At 46.2% G+C, this 24,761-nt stretch overlaps 1 protein-coding gene across 2 annotated transcripts in view; it reads left to right on the forward strand.

The window, feature by feature from the left end:
- The window catches only part of LOC119464418 (aldehyde dehydrogenase 1A1-like), a 117,406-nt gene that overhangs the window by 37,798 nt on the left and 54,847 nt on the right, over window positions 1–24,761 (forward strand). The window contains exon 2 of one of the 2 annotated variants that reach the window (XM_049656533.1): window positions 23,461–23,580. The exons of the other annotated variant lie outside the window; for it this stretch is intronic. The gene's annotated coding sequence lies outside the window, so the exon portion shown is untranslated. The remainder of the gene's footprint in view (window positions 1–23,460; window positions 23,581–24,761) is intronic. 2 annotated transcript variants of the gene reach the window in all.

The following is a 24,761-nucleotide window of genomic DNA, read 5'->3' on the forward strand; positions in this document are numbered from 1 at the left end:
CTTTAACGTCTCCCTTCTTATGGATAAGTATAATGTTGGCTTTCTTCCAGCTCTCTGGTACACTTGAAGTTGTGAGGCATTGCGTAGAAAGGGCCGCAAGCTTTTCAAGCTTGATACCCCCTCCATATTTGATTAAATCTACTGTTATTCCATCTTCTCCAGCCGCTTTACCCATGGTCATGTCTTTCAAGGCCCTTCTAACTTCATCGCTAGTTATAGAAGGAGCTTCTGTATCCGGTTCATCACTATTTCGAATGAAAGTAGCTTGGCTGTTTTGGGAACTGTACAGGTCAGTATAGAATTCTTCCGCTGCTTTTACTATGTCATCTAAATTGCTGATGATATTACCATGCTTATCTTTCAGTGCATACATCTTGCCTTGTCCTTTGCCAAGCTTTCTTCTTACTGATTTCATGCTGCGTCCATATTTTACGGCTTCCTCAATCTTTCCCACGTTATAATTTCGAATATCCCTTACTTTCTTTTTGTTGATCAGTTTTGACAGTTCAGCGAATTCTATCTGATCGCTTGAGTTCGACACTTTCTTGTTTTGTCGTTTCTTTATTAGGTCCTTTGTTTCTTGGGAGAGCTTCCCTACAGGTTGCCTTGGTGCCTTACCTCCCACTTCAATTGCTGCTTCTGAGATCAGCCTAGTTTCGGTTTCATTCATTACCTCTATGTTATCTGCATCTTCCTGTTCTAAGGCTGCATATTTGTTGGCGAGCACCAGCCTGAATTGGTCTGCTTACTGCATCTAGGTTGGCCTGTTTCCTCTTGACTAATTTCATTCTTTCTCTCTTCAAATTGAGAGAAATCCTAGACCTCACTAACCGATGGTCACTGCACTTTACCTTACCTAACACTTCTACATTCTGCACTATGCTTGGATCCGCCGAGAGTATGAAATCTATTTCATTCCTTGTTTCTCCATTAGGGCTTTTCCAGGTACACTTCCTGTTGCTGCGCTTCCTGAAGAATGTATTGATTATTCGGAGCCTATTTCTTTCCGCGAATTCTACCAACATGTCTCCTCTTGTATTCCTAGAATCGATACCATAGTTGCCAATTGCTTGCTCGCGAACCTGCTTTTTGCCCACTTTTGCATTGAAGTCACCCATGACTACAGTATACTGAGTTTGCACCTTTCTCACTGCTAATTCGACATCTTCATAAAACTGTTCTATTTCTTCATCATCGTGACTGGAAGTTGGGGCGTAGGCTTGTACTACCTTCATTTTGTACCTTATTACGACGACTGCTACCCTCTCACTAATGCTTTAGAATTCATCAATGTTTCCCGCAATGTTGTTATGCACTAGAAATCCTACCCCAGATTCTCTCTTATCTGGAAGACCTCTGTAGCAGTGGACGTGGCCGTTAGTCAGGACTGTGTAAGCCTCATCAGTTCTTCTAACCTCACGAAGGCCAATAATATCCCAGGCAATGCCTGGGATATTATTGCCTGATAATTCCTGAAATAGTCCTGCTAAGCTAGCCTCACTCGTGAGGGTGCGCGTGTTGAACGTTGCCAGGTTCAGTTTCCATTGGCGGCCTGTCCGGACCCAGGGATTCTTAGCCCCCTCTGCCACGTCGCAGGTCTTGGTCAGATGCTCCGCAGCCACTGGAGACTGAGGGCCATGGGTTAATTGTCGGAGTCATGAGGGAGGTAGTGGCCGAATACTGCACCAGGGAGGCCAATTCCTGTTCTGGTGAGGGAGTGACTTTGATAAAGCTTAGTGGGCCTGCCTAGTTTGGTTGCACCTGAACTAGTATAGGCCCACTAGCTCTCGGCAATGTTTTTGCCGGTGTTAGGCACCACTCTATCCCTGATAATGTAGTGGACTGGAGCAGGATTCGAACTGACGACCTTCAGATTTGAAGTCGGGTGTTCTACCTCTGCTCCACGCCACCACGTGTATCTTGGGGAGCAACAAATGCGTATCTAGCGACCGCGCGCAAGGGGAACTGGCGACTCAATCTCCCACGCAGAAGGAGGAAAGCGGGAAGACAGCGCGGGAGGAAGGGGGTGCGGCTTATACTCTGCCAAAAGCTACGTACTTGTACTTTGCGCGGCTGCGGGCTCTCGCGTGCACCGTATCTTGAAAGCGATCGCCACACGGCTCTGACCTTACTGTGCGCTGTGCTTTCGCCGCCCAGTTTCCGTTGAAGCGATAGACCGCACAAACCTTCGGTCGCTGCTGCCACCGCGCCTGCTCACGCCAGTGTTTTGACCGTGGTTGTCTACGGTAATCGAGTGTGATCTATGCATGTTTTCTTGTGCGCGCTGACGCCATGCTTGTTAATTCAGTTAGTAAGCGAATGTGTCCGAGTTTATGTACCTGATAAAACTACTATCCGTATAGCTCTGTACTAATTTGCTATCGCAATGGATGCTTCGCCTTTCATGCGAAACTGCGACTTTTTCATTGCGATCGCATCGGAGTGGGGTTGACGTGGCTGGTAAAGAAATGAGTGACCTTGTGGCGCAGCATTAGATAGCACAGTCTTCACTTCTTCGGCGAACACTAAAATCTGATGAACAACGTATTCTGTTGGAATGCTTTTCTTTTTTTTTTTTTTTATTTTGCTCTCCAACTGTAGAGATATATAGTTTGTTGGTATGGAAGTATTCTGTTAGGCATGTGATTAGGTGATGAGGCCTGTCTAAGAATATTTTAGCAGTAGAAAAGCGGGAACACTGTGCGATACTAATGCACTAACAAATAGTGTTATGACATTCGATGCCGTAGTTTTGCATTTAGTTCAGTTTACTCTGGATAACAGGGCGTATTTGCCATCAACCGTTGGAAGAACTCTTGCAATACCGCGCAACATTTATGGCCATTTTCGTCGCGCTTGATGGTGTGAAACCAGTCATGTTTTTTACCGTATTAATAATGTTAGAAAAGCGGCAAGGAGCAGAGGGTTCTCAGAAAGAAGTTCTCGCATCGCTATATTAAGAAAAAAAAGAAAGAAAAGCAGAAAAAAGCCTTTTTAGATGCAAAGACGGTAACAGACAAAAAAGAATATATATATATATATATATATATATATATATATATAACAAGATTTAGAAGAAGAAAGAAATTGCCCTCATGGAGCTCAAAGAAAGTTCTGGAACATCAATTTCATTTGTCACGCTTGGCAAGTTTCTGCCAGCTTCCCGCGAATGGTAGCCGGAGATAAACGGATTTCTTGCCGCCCGTCATCGACTCGTTAACGTCACCGACGATGTGGAAAGTATAAAGAAAAAGGAGCACTCGCACTTTTCCCGTCGTCTCTCGCCAACCCTCGTTTAAGTGTTGCTTTTTTGCGTGTGTTCATATTTTTAGGCAGGTACGTGTTCGCGTATGTTAAGTGATACATGCTCTGCGAGCGCGTGCGTTGAATACTGATTTTACGACAGGCTTCGACACAATATATGCGCCAAGTAAATCGTTAATTTTATTGTGTTTCGCACATTTTTGCGCAACCGCAATTCATGAACGCAGCAATAAAATCCTAATTTACAAATTTTTGCTTCCCAAATGTAGAGAGATATAGTTTTTAGTTATGGAAGTATTCTATTAGGCATACGGATATCTTTACCAATAGAGGATTTTGCAAGAATGTCTTTTTCGTTCGTTGTTTACTTTGACGTTGTTCATTTTGGCTGTTAGGGTAAATAGACGCTTGATCTCCCCACTGATCCACCTATTGACGTCACCAACACAGCAAGAGGCTATAAGCCACCGATTCTCCGCTTCCACTCATGCGCCTACGATCACGCTATTTTCACTTGTGGGGGAGCTAGTAGCAGTAACGAACTAAATTTTTGCGTTACGTTGCCGAAAAAGTAAACTTAAATGGCGTGGTTTACCATCCAGATTCTGCCCAGTGTGTTATGATAGACGACGTATAGCGGGGGGCTGCGAGTTAATTTTAACCACATTGTTTTTATTTTAAAGTGCGCCAAAATAGCGATACACGACCGTTTTTTCCTTGTCGAATGTGGTTACCATGTGCACAGCCGGGAACCGAATCCGCAACCTCGTGGTTAGCAGTACAAATGACCGACAAAGGGAGGAACCTAAAAAAGTTGTCGCAGTTTCACCTGAAAGGCGAAGCATCAATTGCGATAGCAAATTTGTAGAGAGCTATACGGAGTAATGATAGTAGCTTTATCAGCTGTATAAACTTGGACATGCAGCAGCACCGGCAACACGCAGAACTGTTGTCAACGCCGTCGGCGTTTTGCCCGCGTTCGCACAAAATGCGTGCGGCGTTGGTGACTGTTGCCGGATAAGGTCCCTGTATGTTCTTATTGCCGGAGCCTCTGATATAAATAGGCACTTGGTGCCGCTAGCTAAACGTCACCTCCCTTCCTCCCCCTTCCCCCGACGGCCTTTCGCGCGTCGGAAGAAGGCTCGTTTGCTCTACATATACATGGCGATTGTAAAGGAGGAAAGAGACGCCTACTTCTGCAGCCCTTAAGGGAGCACAGAGCAGAACGCGCGTTTGTTCTCCGCCGTGCGTTCACTCCCCGTGAAAGCGCGCGTCCCTCGCGCCCTTTCACTCTCACATACAGCGTTCGGCGGCGCGCGGCGACGATTTCATCTCCATTGACGTCATACGGAACCTGACGGCGACGGCGACGCCGACGGCAGAAATCTGCTTTGGAGTGTCCATATAATTGCTATCGCAATAAAATACTTTTCACGCACAGATCGGCGCGCCCACACGCTATGCAGCTGCTGATGGTGCTTACCCTCCAAAAACATTCTGCGGTGCTTGCAGGTGTCTCTGCACACCCACAGAGGAAAGTTGGTGGACATAGACACAGTTGACCGTACAGTCCAGTCGCCTTCAGGAAGCGCAAGAACACTTTAGCGGGCTCGTGCGTGCAAAATTACTTCGGTCAAAGTGATAGGATCCTTTGCTTTTCCGAGAGCAGTGTGTCGTCTAAGCGGCTGAGGCCCGGAAAGTGGGCCAAGGAAGCCTGGCCACATCGGAAGGTGCTCTCGGATTCGGGCATCCGGCACACCCGCGAACTTTGGGCGAATTGCTGTTAGTGGTTACGATAGGGAATGAAGAAGCGTTAGTAAATGCAGGATCCAACAGCATGCAACACGATTAAGTTGTTTCGCGATGGGAGAATTCGGGCGGCAGTCAACGTCGCAAGGAAAGATCGCGTTAATCCAAAAGGGAGTTCGTGAAACCCGGTAAATTCCATTGCTAGAGTGTGATACAAGAGCAAGTCAGGGAATTCATTTTGTAATGCGCCGAGTGAAACTGACTACGGCTAACACAGCAGGACAGGACGAGAAGGCGCAACTAGCCCAATTGATCATTTACTCGAGGGCGGGAAGTGCATGCACAGATCGTATTACCTTGCTGCGTGAGCAAAGCGCGCAGCTTGATCGGCACTGTCGTTGCCGACAATTGCACACTCGCTCCGCAGCCATTGAAATGTGGTGTCATCTCAGTTCTTGAGAACTTGCAACTGGCCATGTGTAATTTTATAGACTACTTGGTCGTGAGAACCATGACGCGGGGTAAACTGCAGAGTGCGTAGGGCTACATTTGAATAGCAAATTATAGCACGTCGATTAAGCGGATATTGAAAAATGCAGTCGATGGCACCTCGATCGAAGAGCCGTAAGTTCTGCCTGTGTTGACGCACTATGAGAAAGTACGAACATAACAGAGACAAAGTTGGGCGGGATATTCAGCGCTCCGATAGAGCCATTGCAACTTGCATGGAACCATCCGCATGAATATGTGCGCGGTGAAGGTTTAAGGGTTTTTCAGCACTAGTGGTAACAGGTCCATTTTCTTGATCGCAGAAATTGTTAGTGTTAGGTGTGAAAGTTCGTCGAAAACACAAGCAAAGCAGATGTTGAATCGTTCGAAGGCGTGGTAGTGAGACTCCGGTCAGCAGCCGAAATAAGCAAGAGTCATTTAGAGCATTGGTGGAAAAAAAATCAGAGAAGAGATTCATACGACCGGATCCGTTACAGGAATAAGTAGCGGTACAAGGTAAATAGGGAAGTTTTTGACGAAGAGAAATAAGATTAAGGATGTGTATCGGCGTCGACGGCGAGCTGCGGCTTGTAATGCTCTCTGCACAGCAATCTGCTTAGCCCGATGATGCCTGGTTGTAGCCGCGCACATAGCTTTAACTTTGCAGGCGCCTTAACTAGATGGCGCCACCATAATGGCGGATGCTCAGGATCGCGTTGATTGCGCATCTCGTCTGAATCGCATCTCATCGTCTGCGCCTGCGTGCCTGCCTAGGGCGTGTTTATAAGGCATTTTTCCGCTACCCGATAACAGCGCTTGCGTGGCTCAGTGGTAGAGTATCTGACTCCCGCGCAGTGGGCCCGGTTTTGATCCCGGCGGGAACCGGATACTTTTTTTTCGCATTTACGGCGATAGCGGTTATGGTCACCGGACACCGTCGGTGGAGGCGGCGGCGGACACCATCGCAACCCGAAACGGCTATTGAAATGAGCCCATAACAGCTTACGCTGTAAAATGCTATAATGAAAAGCATGTATAGTATACCTGATTAACTCAAGCAGGCGAGGTGACTATTTGTCACCACCCAATTTCAAAGGGATTCCAATAAATCATCTTTTATGATTATTAAACCAATTTTCTTTTCTATCGTTAGCTTTAGAACTTCTAGCATTAGGAATATATGTAATGCATATTTCCTATAACCACCCGATGTGGTAGCCCATGGAGTGGCTATGGAGTTGCGCTGTTAAGCTCGAGGTCGTTGGTTTAACGTGGGTAGCGATGGGTGCTTTTTAGTGATTCATGAGCGACACCTTTGACGCAGCGCGAAACGTAACACGGACACAAGAAGGCACAAGTAAAATGACAACACACACCGCTATCATTTGCACATCCCTAAGGCCCTATCAAGCTGTAAGTGTAGTTTACTATGCTGTGTTGCTGATGGATCTTTGTAAACCGCAATTGCTTTGGCCTCTTTCGTTTCAGCCAAAGCTATTGCAGTTTACAAAGAGCTATCAGCAACACAGCGTAAACTTGCAGCATCTGCCCGCTTCCGATTTGGAGGATGGAGGCGACCAAACTAATGGCGTTTTTCACTGGTCGATCTGGAGCGGCCGCCGAAATCCTGCAGCGAGCGCTCGCAATTCACCAACCCTAATCTGCCAGCGGAGAGCGAAAATGCTCCGCGCTGGATCGTACCGGAAGTCTGCGGACACACGCCACAAAAATCGACTTCCACTCGGCATGTTTCCATGGCCACCAAGATCGCCGTCCCCCAGCGAGCGGAAGTGACGTATCCTCTCGTCCTATTTCCGCCCGAATCCGCGCCTCGGCAGCGGAGAAAGTGAGAGCGATCCGGCGCGGAGCGAGTTGATCCGAAACGACCAGTGGAAAGCGCGAACCCGCTCCTGCTCGACCAGTGAAATTCGGATTCGCAGCCGTGAAGCAAAAAATGCTGCTCCAGATCGACCAGTGAAAAACGCCATAAGAGTTGCGACAGAGTGCACACACAGAACGAGACGACCCTTCCGTCGTTGTTCTCGCTTCCGCGGTATACTCATGCGTCATGTCCAGAGCCGCCTGTGTTGCCACTACAATGTTTCTAGTGCTGGAAAGCCCAATCTAAGTATTAAAGACCAAGTGCATAGAAATTTTGAACCGCTTAAAAAGCCTTCTTTCAAGTAGCTCCAGATATAGAACAGCCTCTGCGCAAAATGTTGCGTTATGAAAAGTAGAAAAAGTGACATTTTTGATATCGGCAGAAAAAGAACAAGGAAAAAAAAAGGAAAAGAAAGAAAAAAGCGTCGTAATTTATCCTCGCCGGCAATTACGTGACACCCAGAAGGTTGACAACCAGCGCGGCTCTTCGGCACGACCTTCGAGATTAGGCAGTGCCCCCGACGCTCTGAAAATCTCGGAGGCGGCATTTGTGTCATATCCGATTTGTGTCATATCCGCTTACCACCACGTTCACACGTCGTCTGCACGGGTGCTATTTAAATGCTGCCAATAAAAATTTGACAATTACAGGCGCTGCAGCTTTGCAAAGATTGCTTGAATAGTATATGTAACTGACTTATAACCAACTTTTGCAAAGGGAAACGTTGTTGTATTTGCCCTTTAAGACAAAATACCATAGTGTCTTTTACGGTGGCGTACCGGAGGCGTAACTACAATGGTATCTTAAAGGCACCTTTACAATGAAGCCGACAGAATGGAACGCAGTGAAGAACGCGACATCGTGTGGGATGATTGCACATCTATTTGATTCACAACCTCCGTGCGCACAACAGCCTTTTCATCGGCGCCATACTCTACCCCCGCCCTCTTTCAGTCGTAACGTGCGTTCCGTCGGCAACAGAGAAGCCCAGAGGCGTTCACACCGTTGAAAAGAGAAATAGGCGCCACAAAGGTGGCCCAAACAACATCGCGGAGCGCCAGGAAATATGACATTCGATTCCGTGCCGGTCGCTACTGCAGTATTTTCCATTTCGCTTTCCAAAAGCGCAGTTCCTGCTCCAGATGGGCACTGGAAGCACGGGTGAATTGCTTGTGGGGGGTGGGGGAGAGAGGACGCGATGTTTCAGAGAGCGCTCTGTGAAAACACAATTTGCCTCGGATGGGCAACAGTAGCAGCAAAAAAAAAAAAAAAAAAGAAAAAAGAAAAATGAAATGGGAAAAAATGGAAGGGGGTAAAACTCGGTATGCATGCGCGGCGGATATGCAGTGCCGGCGCCTCGCGCCCTGTACTACACTCCGTACTCTTAGATGCATGCAGTGCCGTGAAACCGTGAGCTGTCGTCAGTCGAATGGTGCAGCAAAAGTCCCCCGGCATGTCGTTTCTTCTCCGTGGCCATGTCGTCTTCTCTCAAGGAGAGAACGCAGCTGGCGCTTGAAGATGATCGCCGTTACAGGTGTGCTTTACGTAAAGGAGCGTGCAATCTCAAAGTTAACATGAAGACAAGCTTTATTCATTTATTCACGTTGCCTCACAGGCTCCAGCATCGGAGCATTGTGAGGGGTGGATTACATAGATAGGGGTAATGTCAGGAGCATGAGTAATATGACTATGCAAAACAATGCTTATTGACTGTCAGTACCCATCACTGAAAAGTAAACACAACATTATACAATACTTAACCGAAACTAGGCGCTGTTTCATCTTTGTGCGGTTTGCATTGTAATAAAGAAGGGCACAACCCACTGCGCGACTTAAATCGCCACACAAAGACCCGCACTTGGGCCTTGATCTTTTCCATGCATTACATCATGCGCTTGTTTTGCTAACACCGACCCAACGGTTACAGAGCCGCAGACACCCGCTTGTTTATGTCAAATATCCTCTTCAAACAGGGCACAACATCATCAAGTCTCACACCTTTGCCAACACTGCACAGTATTGCTGAGACGGTGTAGACGCTCAGACCATACAGGGAGCAGAATGCCTTGGGCTGCAGTCGAGACGCGACGCTTTCAATAGCTTGTGTGGAAGATAGACTTTGCCTCGCGTCTGCTGCCGCGTGTATACACTCTTTCATGCTGACGGTGTCGCAGCCCGCTTTTCGTAGTAGAATTTTTGTTTTTGCTTTCCTTTCCTTTTCTTTCTTTTGAAGTTGCACCTGTGCAGCTTCTGCAGAGGGATGCGCTGTAAGTGGACGAGCTAGAGAGTGATCACGAGCCCGCTTTATGCGCAATAACAAGAAAATCAATGTGTGAACTCCCTAGATAACTCAACTTGCCAAGTTGCTAAAGCAATGGCTTCATCAACACTGCGATATAATTTTCAAAACCTTCGGGACCTAATAGAGACGATACGAAAGCTGCACGTCATGTATAGGATAGAAGCGTTTAGCGCACGACAAGAAGAGGACGAGGACGAGAAGTAGACATGAAACACACTAATGCTGACTTACGTCGAGCGCTGACTTACGTGCGGGATTTTAAGTCAGTGCTCATGTGTTTCATGTCTACTTCTCGTCCTCGTCCTGTTGTGCGCTAAACGCTTCAATCATGTCATACCAACATGAACAAACAGCCATGTTAATGAATAGGAATCTGTCCTGGAGACTGAACAATGTTTAAGTCCTACAAACAAACATTTATAAAGCAATACTCCACCTGCTACGACATTAGTCGTAGAAACAATGTCGTAAGTACACACCCCGCAAGGGCACCTTGAGTATCAAGGTGATGGTGCTTGGCGCCACCACGGACCCTTAGCCCCCATACCGAAGCTGTCATCCGCACCGTGGCGAAAGGTTTTGAGGTGAAGGGTAGAAACCATGAACGGTGGCGGTCGGGGCCATGGTCAAGCTCCGGCCGACGGGCTCTTCGTCTGTTTAACAGGCGGCGAGTCCCGGGACCTTCCTGTGCATAAGACGGTAAAACACAGGGGGCATTCTAGGAAAGGAAGGAAGGAAGCAAGAGAAAGGTAGAAGGCAGGGAGGTTAACCAGAATAACGTCCGGTTGGCTACCCTACACCGGGGGAATGGGAAGAGGGAACACAAAGATGACAGGAAGAAAGAAGAGGGAAGGAAATAAGGGAAATGAGCGGTTAGTTCGCTGACGCGTGTGTTAGTGCGCTAATAGTCACAGACGTTGACACAAGCCCGTCGTCCTCAAGAAGCACAAAAGTGCCTTCACCGCTGTATGGGCCGACGAGCGATGGGGGCGGTGTTCCAGCAGCACCTGCACGGAAAGCGTCCGATCGTAGGAACCGTCGGCATACCCATATCGCATGAGTACTTCTTCTTCCAAAAAACCCGATCGGTCTTTGAAAACGGGCCGCACCGAAGAAAGCTTTGACAGAACTAGAACTTGTGATTGTGATCACTTTCCACTGAACATTGTGATCGCTTTCCACGTTTCCTGATTATTCACTCTCTTGTAGACAATGACTCAGTTGCTGCAATGTCCGTTTTTGTTATCGCTAGGACCCTTGAGAAAATGATAGGAAGAAAATATGAAACAAAAAACTGTCATCCGGTGATCTTCTTGTTGAAGTGTCACAGAAAGGTCATTCCGACATACTCCTCAAGCAAAAGCAGTTCGCTCATTTGCTGGTGTCCATTACTCCCCACCGCAGTCTGAACACAGTTGAAGGTGTCATATCAGAACTTGATATGATCCGCGAACCAGACTCAGACCTCCTCGATGGCTTCAGAGATCAATGTGTCATCGCCCTACGCCGCATCACCGTAATGCGAAACGGTGAAAATGTAGTGACGCCCCATATCGTCTTGACTTTTAATCGTTCCCGTCTACCAGGTGCTGTGAAAGCAGAGTTCATTCACTGCAAAGTCCACCCCTATGTCCCAAACCCGAGAAGATGCTTTAAGTGCCAAAAGTGCGGACATAGATGCAACACATGTCGCGGAAAACTCACCTGTGCAAAATGTGGTGCTCACGAGCACCCAACCGAAAGCTGCACTGCCACTCAAACAGAATGTCCCAACTGTCACGGGCCGCACGCTGCGTGCTCGCGAACTTGTGAGTACGCAGCGCGCGTAAATAACCCGTCCCCTTCTCACTCACAAAAATGGCTGTTGAGAGCATTATACATTGGAACTGCCGAGGGCTACTCAAGCACCTGGATGACATATATGAAATACTTGCACAATGCCAACCAAACATACCCTTTGCCTACAGGAAACACACTTAAACCCAACACGCCCAAACTTTCTAAAAGAATATGCAGTATACCGGAAAGACAGGCAAGGCCCACTCGTCGGGTGGCGTTGCTCTTGTCGTGCAGAAAACAATCCCTGCCAGAGTGTCACTCTGGTTACCGATTTAGAGGCAGTGACAATACGAGCCCTAACTTTTTGGAGAATAATAAGTGTATGTTCCTTATATATTCCTCCGGACCATCACCTCTCCGTCGAAGAAATTTAAAAATTTATTAACCAGCTCCCGGATCCATTCATGTTGGTTGGAGATTTCAATGCACACCACCCACTATGGGGATGTTCAAGAGTTGATTCCCGAGAAAAATTTCTGTTGTCCTCCGGTTCCTGTATATTTAATAAAAAAGAGCCAACATACTTTAATATAGCACACCACTCATACACAGCAATAGACCTTGCTATTGGCTCTCCGGTGCTAATGACAACCACTGAGTGCGCTGTTATCGATAATCTGTATGGAAGCGACCACTTTCCTGGTTGCTTAATATACACAGAAAACATAAATATGTGTGTAAATAATCATAGGAAACTTAAAAAAACAGGCTGCTGATTGGAAGCAGTTCCGAGAACTCTCAAAACTGACCAGTTCTTCAATTGTAGACCTAGGTATAGATGAATTACAATCCATGATCACTCTGCATATTATAAAAGCCGCACAGAAATCAATCCCACAGACATCAAATAAAACACAAAACAAACGAAGGCCATGGTGGAATGCGGAGTGCAAGAATGCCCGTGAGAAGTTGCAACAAAAACAAAGCATGGTCAAAATTCCATCAGATGCAGTAGGTCAGCATTTTGAAAATATTTTGATCTCAGCACATTATACAGACTCCTTCATGCGACACAAGCTAGCGGAGGAGCGGAAACCTATCCATGCCAAAAGGCCATCCACAGGTCGGTACAATAGCCCTTTCACTATGGAGGAACTGAAGGTGGCTCTGGGAACATGTGGCAACTCAGCAGCAGGCCCAGACAGGATTACATATGGCATGCTGAAGCCCATACATGAACACACCCTAATAACCATCCTCTTTCTGTTTAACAAGATATGGTCCTCTGGGCACCTACCCAAAGCCTGGAAAGAGGCTGTTATCATACCCATTCTAAAACAAGGAAAGGAAGCCACACTTGCAGCTACCTACAGGTCCATTGCCTTGACTAGTTGCTTGTGCAAGGTCTGTGAAGAAAAAAAAAAGATAAATCACCGCCTCGTGTATTTTCTTGAATATAACGGCCTTCTTGACCAACGTCAAGCTGGATTCAGGTCTGGTCGGTCGACAACTGACAAACTTGTAGCATTTGAGTCTTATGTCAGGGATGCCTTTATCCAAAAACAACACTGTCTTTCTGTGTTCTTTGACCTGGGCAAAGCCTATGACACGACCTGGCGTTACGGCATTCTTCGTGACCTGCATTCTCTTGAAGTCTCGGGAAACATGCTCAATACTATAGAAAGCTACCTCTCCGAACGCACCTTCGTGGTTCGTGTTACAAATGCTCTATCGAAGCGGTTTGTACAGGAGAATGGCGTCCCACAAGGTGGCGTTCTCAGCTGCACGCTTTTCATTGTTAAAATGAACTCATTAAGCATGCAGTGTGTTGCCCAAAACTATCTCTTACTCTGTTTATGTCGACGATGTCTAGATCAGTTTCAAATCCTGCAACTTGGCCATCTGTCAACGGTAAATTCAGTTAGGGGTACATAAACTCTCAAGCTGGGCAGATGAAAATGGTTTTAAATTTAACTGTGGAAAAACCGCCTGTTTACCCTTTTCTAAACAGCGTGGCATTAGGTCGGACCCCACATCACACTGAACGGGCAGATCATAGCTGTTAAAAAAGATCACAAATTCCTAGGTGTTGTGGCTGATTAAAAGCTTACCTTTGTTGCACATATCAAGCAGTTGCGATTGAAATACTTCATAGCATTGAACTTACTAAAGATCCTTTCCCATCATTGGTGGGGTACAGATCGTGACTGTCTACTGAACCTTTTGAATAGCGTAGTCCTGCCACGTACTGACTATGGCTCGGTAGTGTACGAATCAGCGTCAAAGTCTGTGCTAAAGATGCTTGACCCAGTGTACCACCTTGGGCTCCGTCTGGCCACTGGTGCCTTCAGAATAGCCCAATAGCCAGCCTGTATGTTGAAGCGAACAAATGGTCACTGGAACGACGAAGTGTATGCACAAGCATAGTGTATGCCACTAAGGTGCTTTCTCATGCGGAGCATCCATTTGGTGAACTTTTGCGGGACACAACCAACACCCAGTTGTTCTTGAGGCGACCATCAGCAACGCCACCATATCCCGTTAGAATCGCGTCACACATCGAAAGCCTGCATGTACCGGTCTCGGAATCTCCAGATGGTCGCCCATAAAGACACCATTGCGCCGTGGCTGTGATATGGCATTTCTTGACGTGGGCAAACATGGCCATCCACTCGCAAGAAATCAGCACTATGTACTTGCAGGCAAAATACAGGTGCGCCGAGTATTACACTGATGCCTCTAAGTCCTCAGCTGTCGCATGTGCTGCACATGACCCGCAATTCTCCGAATCGAAAACAACGAACGAACATAAAGCATATTTACTGGTGAATGCTGTGGCATCCTCCTGTCCGTAAGGCACATCCTACAGAAGAAACAACCAGCCTCCATCATATACATAGACTCCCTCAGTGCGGTGACTGCGTTGTCATCCGGTAAAAAGCATAAAAATCTAGTAACTAATTTCCTTCTAAAATGTCTCATGTCGGCTCACAAATCCAAACTTAAAATCACACTGTGCTGGGTACCGGGGCACTGCAACATAGCTGGCAATGAGGTAGCTGACAGACTTGTGGAGTCAGCTGCTCTCCGTAATTCAATTGACATAGATAATGTACCCTACGAGGACCTCAGGCCATACATTGGAAACAGAATCCGTAGCAATGGCAAGAAGAATGGGATGCAGCAATTGAAAACAAACTGCGCACTATAAAGCCCATAATAGGAAGCTAGGCCACCGAGAGACGTGACAGGTACAAAGAGGTTGCACTATGCAGGCTTAGAATAGGACACACACATGCAACACATTCACATCTGTTAAACAGTTCTCCAGCACCGCACTGTCCAAAACGTGGTGATCGACTGTCCGTCATTCATGTTCTAATCATGTGCAAGAGGCTAGAATTAGACAGGAGACGTCACTTTCCAGAGCTGTACAAAAACCAAATACCTTTGTACAAGTCCTTCTTTCTCGGTGACTACCAAATGTTTTCACTTAAAATATTTTTTAAAGTTTTAATGAGTGTAGACTTCCTACGTGCAATTTAATTGAATTCAGCCTTGTCTCATCCCCGAGGAAATGGATGAGATTTTTATTGCAATAGCAATTATATGGACACTTCAACCGGATTTCTGCCGTCGGTGTCGCCGTCGCCGTGAGGTTTCGTATAGATTCCAAGGGCGATAAAATCGTCGCCGCGCGCCGTATGCGCGAGTGAAAGCGCGCGGGGGCCGCGCGCTATCATGGAGAGCGAACGCACGGCGGAAAGCAAACGCGACCATCGCGCGAAAGGCCCTGGGGGTATGGGGGGAGGGAGGCGGGGCGACGTTGTGCTATGGCACCAAATGCGTATCTTACAACCGTGCGCAAGGGGAACTGGCAACGCAATCTCCCACGCGAAAACAAAAAAGCGGGAAGGCAGCGCGGGAGGGAGGGGGGGGGGGGGCAGCTTCTACTCTGCCAACAAATACGCTTGCATTGGCTGTGGTGGCGGTCGCCCGCACCGTCTCTTATCTCCACATGGCTCTGACCTTTGTATGCGCTGTGCATTCGCCGCTCAGTTTCCGTTGAAGCGATAGACCGCACGATTCTTCAGCCCGCTGCAGCGGCTGCGCTCGCTGCCAGCGTTTTGACAGTCGTTGTCTGCGGTCATTCAGTGTGATATATTCATGTTTGCTTGTGCGCGATGACACCACGCTTGTTAATTCAGTTAGTAAGCGAATGTGTCCAAGTTTATGCAGCGGATAAAACTACTATCCCTACTCCGAATAGCTCTCTGCTAATTTGCTATCGCAATTGATGCTTCGCCTTTCGGGCGAAACTGCGACATTTTTATCTCACATGTCAGGCGCTCCGCACTCCTTGCCCTGACAAGGACTAATGCTTAGGTTGCGTGACCTTGTGAAGGTCATATGCTTTGCCCATAATCATTAAATATATCATTACTCATTTATTTTTAGGCCATATACACCACTGTTTCTTATCCTTCTCCTTTACTGCTTACTAACCTGAGTCGACCACCAACCCTGTGTTCGGCGCTCTTTGGCCACAGTTGCCCTTGCGCCATAAAAATCTACTAACTAACTAACTAACTAACTAACTAACTAACTAACTAACTAACTAACTAACTAACTAACTAACTAACTAACTAACTAACTAACTAACTAACTAACTAACTAACTAACTAACTAACTAACTAACTAACTAACTAACTAACTAACTAACTAACTAACTAACTAACTAACTAACTAACTAACTAACTAACCAACTAACTAACTTATCCCTGTTTAGAATCCTTATTCCTCGTGTGTAACTAACTAACTAAGGTACACGAAATGATTAAGATCGGTGGGCAAATTATGGTAGGTATCTTAAAATACAAAGAAATAAGGCTGTGTTCTTAAACAGCGCATATTATGGTTGAAAAACATACCACCCTTTATACGCAATCCCTCAGAACTTCAAGGGTACCAGATAGCTGGAAGAATGCCAATATTATAAGCTACTATAACAAGGGAGACGTTAAAGAATTGATAAATTATAGGCCCATTAACCTGCTTTCAATATTGTATAAAATATTCACCAAAATAATTTCCAATAAAATCAGAGCGACACTTGACTTCAATCAACGATGTGAACAGGTTGGCTTCAGGAAGGGATGTTCTGCAACTGATCACATCCATGTAATCAATCACGCAATCGAGAAATCTGCGGAGTACAATCAACCACTCTATATGGCTTTCATAGATTATCATAAGGCATTTGATTCAGTAGAGGTACCAGCAGTCATGGAGGCATTGCGTAATCAAGTACAAGAGGCGTACGTGAATATCTTGGGAAATATATAGAAAGATTCCAAACCTACCTTGGCTCTCCACAAGAAACGTAGACAGTTACCTATCAAGATAGGGGTCAGGCAAGGAGACAGAATCTCCCCAATGCTATTCACTGCATGCTTAGAAATAGTATTCAAGCTATTAGATTGGGAAGGCTTAGGAGTGAGGATCAACGAAGAATATCTCAACAAACCTTCGCGTTGCAGATGACATTGTCCTGTTCAGCAACACTGGGTATAAATTGCAACAAGTGATTGAGAACCTTAACCGAGAACGTGTAAGACTAGGGTTGAAGATTGGTATGCAGAAGACAAAAGTAATGACTGACAACTGAACAAGAATTTGTGATACCAGTCGGCCTCCAGAGTCTGTAAAGGAGAACGTTTATCTAGTTCACTTACTCACAGGGGACCCTGATCATGAGAAGGAAATATACAGAAGAATAAAATTGGGTTGGAGTGCATACGGCAGGCATTACCAAATCCTGACTGGGAGCTTACCACTGTCTTTGAAAAGAAAAGTGCACAATCATTGCATTCTACCGGTGCGCACATATGGGTCAGAAACTTGGAGGTTAACAAAGAAACTCGAGAACCAGTTAAAGACCGCACAAAGAGTGATGGAACGAAAAATGTTAGGCCAAACGCTAAGAGACAGGAAGAGAGCGGTGTTGATCAGAAAGCAAACGGGGATAGCCGACATTCTAGCTGACATTAATGGAAAAAACGAAGCTGGGCAGTACATGTAATGTCTAGAGCAGTTAACCGGTGGCATTAGACTTACAGAATTGGTGACAAGGGAAGGGAAGCGCAGTCGATGAGGGCAGAAAATTAGGTGGGGTAATAGAATCGGGAAATTTGCAGGTGCAAGTTGCAATCAGCTAACGCAAGACAGCGATAATTGGAGATCGCAGGGAGAGGCCTTCGTCCTGCAGTAGACATAAATATAGGCTGCAGTCATAAATAATGCAGTGAGAAATAAAATAGTCGACCGTCATCGGAATTTCCTTTTGTATTGTGGAAGAGTGAATTAATAACACAGCTAAAATAATTTCTCCCATTTGTGTCCCTTTAAACGAGCGTAGTGAAATGCGGTAGTAACTTGCCGAAGCAGGTTCAATGGATGAAGTTATCTCAGTGTACGAAGCTGTCGCGCAGCGGTCAGTTTTCTTTAAACGACGTTACCCACTGAGCGATATACGACTGCGTCGCTCCTGAACAAGTTAGAAGTAACACATTTAAACAACACAAGTTGAAATTTGGCGCACCTGTTTTGCACGCGATGTTAATTAAGTCATAAATCCAGAGGGAAGACATTCATGGAGCCTTAATTCTTACAACAATCGCTTGTGCTGCAGCAGTAGGCGCGACATCAAATATGGTAATATAGAACCGCTATACTTGCTATACGAATAACATAGTCTCAAAGCAAGATGAGAAAGGTAAGGGAATAATGTTAGAACAAAAGATAGAAGAACTCTAAGAAGGAAATCTAGGCACACAGATTATATCAAACTGGATCTCCAAGTTCTTGCGTAAGCAAAGCACAGGTTGCGCGACACTTATTACCATAAGTAGATGCATACTTATGTGAACAATGCTAGGTTGATTCGCACTTTCGCGGTAAATAGGGGAGAGAAAAAGAGCGCATATAAACGCTTTTCATCGTCAGATCTGCGTGTATCCAATACGCAGCCTTACAAAGATGTTAGCAAAGCTCGCAGTGTAAGGCATTTTGAGGGAACCGAAAGAAACGTCACGCGCTGCCGCAATCACGTAACCAACGCCGGTGAGCATCTAAACAGCTTGCACAGTGCGCACACGAAGCAAACACAAAGTGAGTAAGGTTAAGCGGTTCCGGCCAAATCACCACAGCTGACAAATGACGTGGGAAATCATATTGTCACCATCGTGGCAACTAAAGGCTTCGGCGAACTTGTCGTACATCGTAAGGGGAACGTTGCACCACGCGGCTCGTATGAGCTCGTCTTGGCTAGCCTCAAGCCCGTCCTCTCTAACACCGCAGGCGGGAAAGCACAGCGCCAGAAAGAACAGCTGGTCCGCGCTGTACCTTTCGAAGCCGTTGCTCCATTCGGGGTAACCGGGACTAGCCGACAGGGCTTCGTAGAGGGGTCTCAGAGAAGCCGCCAGAACAAACATGGCGTTCAGGTAGCTGCCGTCATCACGGAACGCCGTTGCGTTGGGCGCCTGCTGAACGAAGGCGTTCTGCACGCAGCGTTGGACGTTGTCCCAGTCGTACAGGCCTCCGGATTTGAGCGCCTTGCGTCGCCTCTCGAGGTACTCCACGGTAGCCGGCCTCTTCGCATTGCTCGCAGCTGCAAGAAGCTGACGCACAAGCAGAGAGCCAACCACGCCGTAGTTGACGCTTTCGTACGCGTCGGCCGGGTACACGGAGCCCAGCATGTACACGTTGGGCAAGACAACCTCGCGAAGCGTCGCCGGAAACGCGTCGGGCTGCCGCCAGAGGTCAGCCCACTGCACGTCGTTCAGGAGCCATAGAAAAAGTGAGAGATACAGAGACCGCCGTGAATTGGGTGTAAGGGGCCGAAACAAAGAAGTTCATGGCATGCCAGAAATTGGAGAGAAAACTGGTAAAACATAAAAGACCAGTGCCACGCTATTTAAGGCTTGAGCTGGCTGCCTGCCTGAGGACAAAAAACACCGCATATCCACGAAGTGAATGATGATGAGTGGGCGAAGCACCGGCCGGGGGATCGTTCGGGCAAAACGCCGGAAGCGTTCTCTGGAAGCCGGAAGCTGGCTTCCGGTTCTGGCTTGCGGTACCGGAAGCCTTGTCCGCCGTCGCGCCGTCGTAGCCACGCGAGTACTCGCCGCTCCCGCTAGAGGCGCAGCTATGCACTCTCTCTTTCTCGCTCGTTCCCGACGCGCGCGCGCTCTCTCTCTCTCTCTCGTCCGTAGCTAGGGGCGCTGCGGTGCACAAAGGCTATATGTATAAGTATATATATATATATATATATATACTGTACATGTGTACAGTATATACAGCGCTTATATAGCTCTTGTGCACCGCAGCGGCCTTAGCTATGGACGAGAGAGAGAGCACGCGTCGGGAACGAGAGAGAAAGAGTGCACAGCTGCGCCTCTAGCGGGAGCGGCGAGTACTAGCGTGGCTACGACGGCGTGACTGCGGACAAGGCTCGACCCTAAGGAGCTTCGCCCCTAAAACATACTGGAGAAAATGGCCCCTACAGGATGAGGCACACTCCTCTGCAGTAAATGTCCGGAGATAACTCAGCACATCGTAATGTGTGCCGAGGTATTCACTCAGCCAAGACTGTGAGGAACGCCCACCTTCCAGAAGCGCTGTCATTCAAAGCTTATCGAAACGTTAACTGGTCAATGGCAGAGACATAGGCAAGGAGTGCTTAGAGTAGCAGTGGCAAAAAATACATCGAATCAGAGACTGAAATATAATGCGTGTTAAGAACGACTACCAAGCAAGCTCATCCTTCGCCACTAGCGGAAAAAAAAGTAAGGAGCCCTGATCTTGACATCACACCATATCTTTTCGGTGTCCATTAGTAGCTAACATTTTAACAGCGCAGTTTTAAGCATATTTGCCTGCCATTCGGAGACGTTGCCTTAAACGACATGACTGAAGCCTAAACAGCTAATCAGTGTATATCTATGTTAAAGTTGCCCATATAACTAAAGAAATATGCAGAGGAAACTTCCATACCAACCAGAGCAATGACGGAGGCCCTTGGAGGTAGCACATGTTAACAGGGCGTTGCAACCACTGGTGCAAAACCAAATTCCGTGGGTACGCAATGTATTAAAATATGCAGGATTTTCTGCGCATACAATGAAAGTGTGCAGAACTACGAGTTCGGCGCATGCTGGTGTTTCGCGCGAGGTGGTGCTGCGAACGGCGCTAAGGTGACGTCAGCTGCAAAGCTTGCTTTTGTCGTCTTCTACGCTCCGGTTAGAACAGTTGCATTTTCATTCGCTGGTTCGCGCTCTTGCTGCGTTCTCGCATACCATAATTTTATAACACCATTGCCGTCGCGATCAGGTGCACGATCTCGTGATTCAGTTGCAAAACATCACGCAGAGTGAATAAACTAAAGGTCATGCAGCTTTGGAACCAGAGCACAATGTTACGGCTCGCTCGTAAAATTTGGCGTCGACAGAGCGGCAGTATAGTTCAACACAAATTTTTCATTTCTCTCATAATATTTATTAATTTGGTGCTACATAAGGAAAGCATTTGCCTACGGCAAAAATTCCATAATTTCTCTGATAAGCACTGTCATTATTTTTAGTATTTTCACAGTGCATCGAAAATTGAATCTCATGGTCACTTTTCAATGCAAATATTTAATAGTATACAGTTGAGCTTAGCATGATTGGACTATTTCTGTTCATTGAAATAAATAGGCATATGTAAGAGTGTGGCTATGTTAGTCGACTAACGTGCAAGGGCGGGGCTGAGTGAAGTTAGAAGTAAGCAAGTTTAATTTTCTTGTTCAGGTCAGCGCTTCTGTGCATGGCTACGTCACTTTGTCTGTTTGGCCTACTACTTTTTGCCTGCACTTATACCAGCAGCTCCAGACACTTTATAACCGCCGAACACCTGTGGATGTGCGGCCGGCGATACGAACTTTCATGTAGACGACGACACTTCAATGCGAGTTTGGATGTTCTGGTATTGAAACCCTCAGGGCCCTGGTCCTTTACTTTCTATTACGAATTTATAATACACCTTCCTCAAACATTACCATTTTCTTTTTTTTACAAGAAAGCGGATAATCCTTCTATTGTAAAGGAACAGCTTGAAACACGAGAAAAATCTTGGACTTCACACTCATCCTTTGCACGACTGATCCCTCACTAACTTGCATAATGTCACACTTTACTACTAATGCTACAGAAAGCAAAATGCGCCAAAACGTCGCATTTTGCCGCAATGTGTGCTGCATGCAATAATCTTCACTGAAGCGACCACTCAATTCTTGAAAATGACATTAGATGTCTTTCCTAATATGGTTGAAGTACTCGGCGACGACAAAATCAAAACGTCTGTGGCCAACGGAAACTGTGAAACCGATCAGGCAGGGAGCGCTGGACACAGGCAAATACGGAATTTATTACAGCGCACACAGTGTGTGGCTCGGAGAACGATTTGGCTTGACTTCGCGCGTAATCGTGTTTAGAATATTGCTAGCACAAGTTTGCAGACTCGCGACGCTATAAAAACTCGAGCAGGGCAGCCCGACCGACTGCGTCAAGCCTTCATGTAGCGAGCACACACGCGGCGCAGTCGCGGAGTCGTCACAGGCGAGGGGGCACCGCTCGAACTTCTCGTGCATTCTCGTGGCTAATACATAGTTGGGGACCAATTGTAGTGCGGAATGTGCGGACGCAGAAGTACGCCTAAAAAGTTGGCAGCTTCGCCAGAATGCCGAGTATTAAGGTTGGCGGTCCCACTCCGGCGGCACGAGCCCCCCGTTTTCAGTACTTTTGAAGCAACCGTGGCGGCTCTTCTACTTAAGATATGAAGTTGTCGTATAAACCATAAAAAGCTTAATTCTTGTAGTTTCGAACTATATATAATATAAAAAAATTGATTGGTGTTATTTAGAAATAAATGTTCAAGAACAAGCATGAGATACATGGTTTTTGCGAACTGTGTCTCAGTTGTGACCATATTTAGAAGACACTACCGCACTTACTGCATTGCGGCTTGCTCTGTAGCTTTAGGACATATTTATCTAGTTCCTAGACGTAGCAAATTAATTTTTAATTTTTACTTTTTGGATAATTTGCTTTTGAAGATTGCCAAATATTGCAATCTTCTGTTGCAAACAGCCCGGCAACTACATGCTCAAGGAAGCTAAATTTTGGACAAAGTAGAGATCAAGGTATTTCCACTGAGCAGGCAAAATTTCATTTGTATAACTTTATTAGTTTTCCTAATACTGCGGCCGAAAATAAGCAATATATAGAATTCTGGTTTTGTTTTTGCCCAGTTTTGCGGGAAGGTAATAAAGCTGCGAAGCTGCGCTTTAAAACTAATAAAGTTACATGAATGAAATTTAGTGTCCTAAATGGAAATTCCTTGAACTCTACTTTATGCCAAAATTTAGCTTCCTTGAGCATGTAGTTGCCGGGCTGTTTACAACAGAAGATTGCAATATTTGGCAATTTTCAAAAGCAAATTATCCAAAAAGTAAAAATTAAAAATTAATTTGCTACGTCTAGGAACTAGATAAATATGTCCTAAAGCTACAGAGCAAGCCGCAATGCAGTTAGTGCGGTAGTTTCTTCTAAATATGGTCACAACTGAGACACAGTTCGCAAAAACCATGTATCTCATGCTTGTTCTTGAGCATTTATTTCTAAATCACATTAATCAAATTCCTTATATTATATATAGTTGGAATCTACAAGAATTAAGCTTTTTATGGTATATACCACAACTTTATATCCTAAGTAAAAGAGCCGCCACGGTTACTCCAAAAGTACTGAAAACGGGGGGCTCGTGCCGCCGGAGTGGGACCACCGCCTTAAGAGCGATAGCAATAAGGAGCCTAAATCGCAAGACTTGCATACAGGCTCACTAGATAGCAAGGTGCAGCGTTGCTCTCGAGATCCTCGCATGCTTCTCTGATACGCAGTGGTGATTTGCCTCGAGGCAGGACGCGACACGACTACTGCTGGACATAAGGAACAACGCTCTGGCGGATACCAGGCCAGCGCAGGCGCGATGAGCAACGTTGCTGGCGTGATTCCTCGAGGTGAGACCGACCATCGACGTTTGTGATCACCCAGTGGAAGAATTGTATTTTTTTTCACTGCACCCAATTTCTAAAGATTGCCTGTGGCAGATCGCACAGTTATAACCTATGAGAAAAATTACTCGATGAGGTGGCCATTATTTGTACGAGAAATCAAAATGCTTTTATGAATGAATAACATAATTACATTAATTAACATATTTATACATTATGTCATGGCACATATTACAATCTACGAATTGTAGCTGATTGCAACACATAGGGACTTGGAACGAATTCCGAGGATGGCTTCGAGACATGCACCATAATACTTGCGGTAAAAATGCGCCGGTGTTCCACTTAATTTATGAAAACGCTGTTTTGTGCATTTAAGCACAAAGGTAACTTAACACTAATGCGTTTCGTCGGACACTCTGAAAATGATTATCTCGAAACTGGGGTAGTCCTGAGAACTCGTTCCAAATCAATACGCCTTGCGAGCTAACCAGCTTACAATTCGTAAATCGACATATGTGCCATAAAGTAATTCATTAAAATGTTACTGAATGTAATTATGTTAATTATTCAGTTACGCATGTTGATTTCGCGTAGAAATAATGGCCGCCTCATCGAGTAATTAAGCACTAGTGTTAGAATTGTGCCATCTGCGACAGGCAATTTTTAGAAATTTGGTGCAGCTAGAATAAAACACCTGATAATTTTAGTCAACGCTTTCTATCTGTTGTGCTCAGACCATTGTATGCACTACGGTGTGGTATTCGTATAGCTCCTCAACAGGAATACACGCCACGCTCATCCAAGCAGGAAAAGCCGGAGCGCTGCCGCGGCCAGCACCTCCGAGATGTAGGAGGTGTTGCTCCTGCAAGGCCGATTGAACGGAGCGTGACGGTGTGCCCACTCGGGTTCGATGCTTTTGCAGCCAGCCCTTCCAGTCTGCCACACGCGGGCTGCACATGCGCCGATGATATCAGGACAGCATGACGGCGGCACCGACGGCAGTGGCGGGAACGCCCCTCGAGTGTCCGTAAATTACAATCGCAATAACAGCAGGGAAGAGATGGAGCCGAGATCATTAGAGGCGTAGATAACTTTAGATAGAGGTTTTATGGAAGTGAGAACATATAAAGTAGAAAAAGGCAAACTTATAATAGACTGAAAGAGACATAGTAAAACTACATATT

This window comes from Dermacentor silvarum, chromosome 9, assembly GCF_013339745.2.
Source record: "Dermacentor silvarum isolate Dsil-2018 chromosome 9, BIME_Dsil_1.4, whole genome shotgun sequence".
Classification (NCBI taxonomy): Eukaryota; Metazoa; Arthropoda; class Arachnida; order Ixodida; family Ixodidae; genus Dermacentor; species Dermacentor silvarum.